Here is a 6,293-nt window from a genome sequence, read left to right on the forward strand (position 1 = left end):
TACCTGAGCTGATAATGAAGTGAGGGCGTTAACTTCATGAACTCCGGCTACACGTCTTCCTGAAGCTGTTCGATTTGCTGGCTATTGATAGTTATTACTCACGATCCTCTCGATGATCTCATAAGCCTCATTATAAGACTTAGACAAAATTGCACCATTTGTAGAAGCATCTATCATCAATCTTGTATGCGCATTGAGAACATTATAGAATGTCTCCAACTGCATACAATAAGAAATCCCATGATGAGGACACTTACGCAATAACTCCTTGAATCGCTCCCAAGCCTCATACGAAGACTCTTCATCCAGTTGTTGGAAGGTTGTGATCTCGTTCCTCAACTTAGTGTTTTTCCTAGGCGGGAAATACTTAACCAAAAATCTCTCTGCTAATTCTTGCCATATAGATATGGAACTTGGAGGCAATGAATTAAGCCATGCTCGTGCTCAATCTCGCAACAAGTATGGAAACAACTTCAACCTCAGTGCGTCTTCAGTCACACCTGTTATCTTGAATGAATTAGTCACCTCCATAAACAATCGAAGGCGGAGATGTGGATATTTAATGGACATACCATTGAATTGGCCCACCGTTTGGAGCATTTGAAACATCATTGGTTTCAATTCAAATTGGGTTGCCTCAATATCTGGCCTTCTAATTCCTAAATTTAACTCACTGAAAAGTGGCACAGCATATTGTCTGATGCATCGATCCCTATCATCGGCAATGGGGATAGGATTCTGTACATGATAGGCTTCATTACCTTGGTATTGATTCTAATTTCCAAGGTCCATCTCGACTTGTCTTTGAGCTATTCGTTCACGTCTTCTTTGTCTGAAAGTTTGCTCAATTTCAGGGTCTATAGTGAATAAATCAATAATCTGATCTATGCTCATAAAACCTAAAAAAATCACAAAATTAAAAATAATAAGTTAGTAATGTTAGATATAAACCAAATTTGAAAATAAATAATTTCACGAAAGAAATGACTATGGCAACAGTTGACAATCCCTGGCAACGCCGCCAAAAACTTGTAACGCGTAGATTTGTGCAAGTGTACACAGTCGTTATCAAGTAATAAGTAAGTATCGAGTTATCGTCTCCACAGGGATTGTATTTGTGCTAAGTCACTTAATTTGTAAAATTATATTAACAATTTGGTAAATAAAAACACAATTTAGTTTAGAAGTGATGATTAAAATATGTTAAACTAAATGCAATGATCCCTAATGCAAATTAACCTAAGTATGTAAACTATATGAATGAAATAGATTTAAGCAAAATTAAACACAATTTGCAACAATTATAACATAAATAAACTAGGGCAATTACTTTAATTAAACTCAATTTATTATCAACATGCTTAGTAATATTCGGAAAAACATTCCATGGCAAATCAATCTTTCATGAGTTTGGAAACTACGTTAGGTCCTTTCAAAATCCTTTACTTAGTAAATACGTATTTTACTGATCCTTATTTACTAAGGTTTTCTTAGTATTCGTGCGAGGTAACAGGGATGTGTTAGGTTTGAAAAAGTTTAATCACACAAATATAAAAACTATGCAGATAACAGAGCCTGGTTAGGGTTGTTATGTAACTTGCAATTTAATCGGGTTAGGATCTAAATTGAGCATTCACATTTCAATTATGCATCCACTAGTTGTCATCTGGTTAGGATCGCTCAGCTAATTCAGGTGCATTTCAATCACATATGAATGAAATACAAACTTGATTTTAATTGAAAACATGATCGATTCAGGCACAAACATTATAAGCATGAATCTAATAAATATTATTTAATCAAAGTAATTATCCTAGCTTAAATAAAATTAAGCCAACATTGTTGTAAACAAGAACAAAGAACACATAGCAAACATCTTTAAATTAAATTAATGAAAAGAAAGATTAAACCCAATTCAGAGTGGTTGTCACCCAAGACTCTGACTAATGAGGCTCTTTCATTCCTTTGCTTTGCTTCTTTGCTGATGGCTCTCCAATGTGGTCGACCAAGGGTTCTTTAAGAGGCTCAAATGCTAAAATATTTATGAAAAGATGATGATAGGCGTGGGGAGAAAAGAAGAATGCTAAGAGAATTTAGAGAGGAGAGAATGATGAATGACGAGGGATGAGTAGAAATGTGAGAATGAGGTCTTATTTATAGGTGAGGAGAGGGTGATAGTTTACTAAAAATAAGAGTTTTCATCTTTTAAAGCATTTTCCATCGGTGACCGGCCATAAATGAAGGAAGTTGAGCTGATTTTTGCTTGATTTTTGGTCAATTTGAGTGCCACAACAACTCAGGACTAGACTTGGTCAAGTGCAAATCTTCAGGTAAATCTCTAATTTCTTCAACTCTTCAAGGACCTTGTGCAATTAAACCAAAAACTAGTTTATGGACAGCCATGTGCAGCCGAATTTTGGGTTGACTTGGTCCCCAATTTGGACAGTTTTGTAATCTAGCAAAACTATCAGACCTGTCCAGAATAAATCAAAAAGTTAGAGGACCAAAGAATAAAATTTATTCAATTTAATTAATTAATTTAAAACCCAAATTATTAAAGAAATATTTTAAAATTAATTATCAAATATAATTTTATATTTTATTATTTAATTTAATCATGCATGGCCCACTAAAATATAATATATTCAAATTAATATAAAATAAGCCATTTATTCATGAAAACTATATAATAAAGCATAAAATCACATTTTAATAATTTCTATATCCTAATTTCATATTTTCACATATTTCATTAATTTATTAAACAATTACTTAGTTTTAACAACAATTTTATGTAAAAAGGTGATAAATGACATAGGAAAGATCCTATATATTTTTTCATTTACAAAAGTCAAGTCGAGAAAGAATGTGTGAATGAGTTAAGTGACTCAGGTACGTATGAGATTCATACAAGTATTGAAAAGGAAAGTATTTGATGAATTCATATATGATGTTGAATATGTATACAGTGGGAAAGGTTTGTGAGGTTATATGTGCTTACTTATAATTTGCCTATTGATGGAAATGATATTGATTCATGTGGTAATTTTATTTGTATATGGCTTACTAAGCTTTCAAAGCTTACTTTTTGTGTTTTTTTCCCTGTTTTATAGATAATCGAAGCTAGCTCGGTCTCAGGGATCATCAAGAACATCGTCACACTATTGATAAACTTTTTGGTACTTTTTATGCTTTGTAAATATGGTATATGGCATGTATAGGCTAGTGATATGATGATGTATTTTGAGATATGATATTAACCATGAGATTTGGCTCATAAATGATGTAAATGTGGGTGTGTATTTGGCTATTTAGGTTGGCTTAATTTATGAATTTGGTAAGTGATATGTGATGTATATATGGCCTTGTGTAATGACATATTGTTTTGGTATGTTTATGGTTATGATTTGAGTAGTGAAATGGTTGAAGATGAAATGGCATGATTTGTATATGAATTGGCATGTTTTGGTTGCCTATAAGTGTATTGAAATGGTATGAAATGTTTTGGTTTAGGCATGCTTGAAGTGGGTGAGACATGTGGCTTAAACCAAGCCTATTTGCGCCCAATACGGTTGAGCACACGAGCGTGTGAATCGACCGTGTGTCTGCTATAACTTAGTTTAAACAAATCAGTGAGTTACATGGCTTAGACATGTGGGCGTGTCTACTAGCTGTGTGTGACACACTGGCTGGCACATGGGCGTGTGGCCGGCCGTGTGACCCAAGTCAGTATACCCTTCAAATTTCACACGGCCAAGCCACACGGGCGTGTCTCTGGCCGTGTGATGCAAGTTAGTATGTATGACCTATTTCCACACGGCTCGTGACACGGGCGTGTCTGGGCACAGGCCTGTTCACACGGGCATGTGATCCCTGTATGCAAGAGAAATTTTATAAGTTTCCTATAGTTTTCAAATGTTATCAGTTTAGTCCTAAACCTCTTTCAAGTATGTTTTAGGGTCTCATAGAGCCTTATAAGGGACAATATAATTATGTTTGAGTAATATTTAAGTGATAATGGATTTATGTTTGAGAAATGAATGTCGTATGTTGTGATTTTATCGATAATACCTCGTAACCCTATTCCGGTGACGGATACAGGTTAGGGGTGTTACATTGCTTGTCTTCTTTGCTGTCGAAAAGTTCGTTCACTCTCAGGGTCTACAGGGAGTAAATCAATAATTCGGTCAATACTCATAAACACCTGAAATAATCACCGAAAAAATTAATTAAGTTAAAATTTGAACAGAAAAATAAACCAAAATACAAAACTAACAAATTCACAAATAATGACTTTTTAAAACAGTCCCCGACAATGGCGCCAAAAACTTGGAACGACAGAAATGTGCAAGTGTACACAATCGCAACAAGTAATAAAGTGACAAGTAAATGTCGAGTTATCGTACCCACAGGGACTATGAAAAGAATTATGAATGCTATTTAAAACACTTTGGTGAAGAAAAATATTTTGTTTGAAGAGGCTGATTAAAAACTAAGATTTTAAACTAAGTAAACTAAATAAATAAATCTCAAATGAACGATTTCAATATACAATTTAAATCAAGATGACATAATTACTAAACTCATGTTTATATTGTTACGAATAAATTTACGGCAACAAGGTAATTTGCTAACTTATGAACCTACTCACCTACGAAAATCTATTCATCTCTTGACTATATCCCTATGTTAATTCAACCGATTAAACAAATCTTTAATAGGCAAGTATGTTATTGCATATACATATTTATTAAATCGAAATAATCTCTTGTACATGTCCCTATGTCAATTCAAACGATTAATTAAATCTAATAAGCACATAAAAGACTACGTGAGGTAACAAAATATCCCTACCTTGACACAGTTTAATCACAATAATCTTGCAAGTTATGCAATGCAAATGTATCATCAAATATCGTTGCTAATTTAACCTTCAGCTACCTTAGATGATTAAACATGCACTGATTAAGTACTGTGTCCATTAATTACAATTTCAATCCATTTTAATAATTAATTCATTAGCTACCTCAAAATTGTAATGCAAGAATAACTTACTCATGATTTTACTTAATCAAGCATCAATAATTTTGTCATGATTTTACTTAATCAAGCATCTTACCGAGGCCTATAACATCATAAACACAATTTTAACAATTTTAGCAAACAAAATCCAATCAACCTAACACGAATTAAATTCAAGCTAAATTGATTAAATTAACCATTTCAACAACATAAATATTCATAGATATGTTCATCATAACAACAACAAAAAAATTAAAGAGATAGAGAACAAGAATCAAATCCGGTGTTTTTCTGTGGCTTGACTAGTTTGCTCCGTTCTTCCTTCTTCGTTGTCCTCGTTGACCAAGGCTGCTATGAACACTTAATTGCTACTCCAAATGGCTGATGAATGCCCCTTTTTCAAGAGGAGAAATTGACAAGAGAGCAAGGGAATTTGGAATGGAAAAGAAGAGAGAAAATGGAGAGAAGAGAGAAAAGATGTGAATGCTTGAGATGTGTTTCAAATGACCAGCCTAAGGGGGTTTTTATAGCTGAAGAGGGCTGCTAGAAATAGCTAACATTATCAGCCAAAGAGCCCTCCCTTGGACGGCCACACATGTGGCAAGGTTGATAGTTTCAACTTTGCTAAGTTAGGCTTGGGACAAATCTATAAAGCCACCAATTGTGGAGGGGTTTGTTTGCAACTTGAACAAGTCTTCAAGGGCCTTTTTGCAAGCTAAATAATCAGCCAATAAGCTGATTTGGGTCAGCATATGGACGGTTTTGGGCTGTCCCCTTCTCGGTCGGTTCAGCTCAACTGGATCACTTTTTCATAATTAATTAATAATAATTTATTTAATCCAAATTAAATTGGATATAAATTAAAATTAATTATATCATGAATTAATACACATAATTGGACCGACTTAGGCTGAAAATTAGTTCACCTTGATACTTCAAATTGCTTCTTAGTTTTGAACTTCTAGCAGTGTTTGTAGAGCCAATTTTTGCCCTTTGTGCAAACTTGTCGAAAATAATCAAAATTAATCAAAATTGATTATAAAATTAATTAAAATTCATTATGTTAATAATTTAAGTACAAAATAATTATTTTATAATATTTATATATTTTTCAACAATAATTTTACCGAAACTATATGAATTTGAGTTAAAAAGGGCATGAAAAAGTGTGTATATTTTTGTGTTTCCATGCTCCAACTGATCTCCAACCTTCGCGAGCTTCCGAGCACTATAAAATAGGGAAAATAAACTAAATAAGCATTACATGCTTA

General features: G+C 33.4%; 1 non-coding gene across 1 annotated transcript; it reads left to right on the forward strand.

Moving 5' to 3' along the window:
* Positions 1-235: 235 nt before the first annotated feature.
* Positions 236-342, forward strand: LOC121231115 (small nucleolar RNA R71). The gene has a single exon (XR_005929183.1). It is a non-coding gene; the product is annotated as a small nucleolar RNA R71 (small nucleolar RNA).
* Positions 343-6,293: the final 5,951 nt, after the last annotated feature.

This window comes from Gossypium hirsutum, chromosome A06, assembly GCF_007990345.1.
Source record: "Gossypium hirsutum isolate 1008001.06 chromosome A06, Gossypium_hirsutum_v2.1, whole genome shotgun sequence".
Classification (NCBI taxonomy): domain Eukaryota; kingdom Viridiplantae; phylum Streptophyta; class Magnoliopsida; order Malvales; family Malvaceae; genus Gossypium; species Gossypium hirsutum.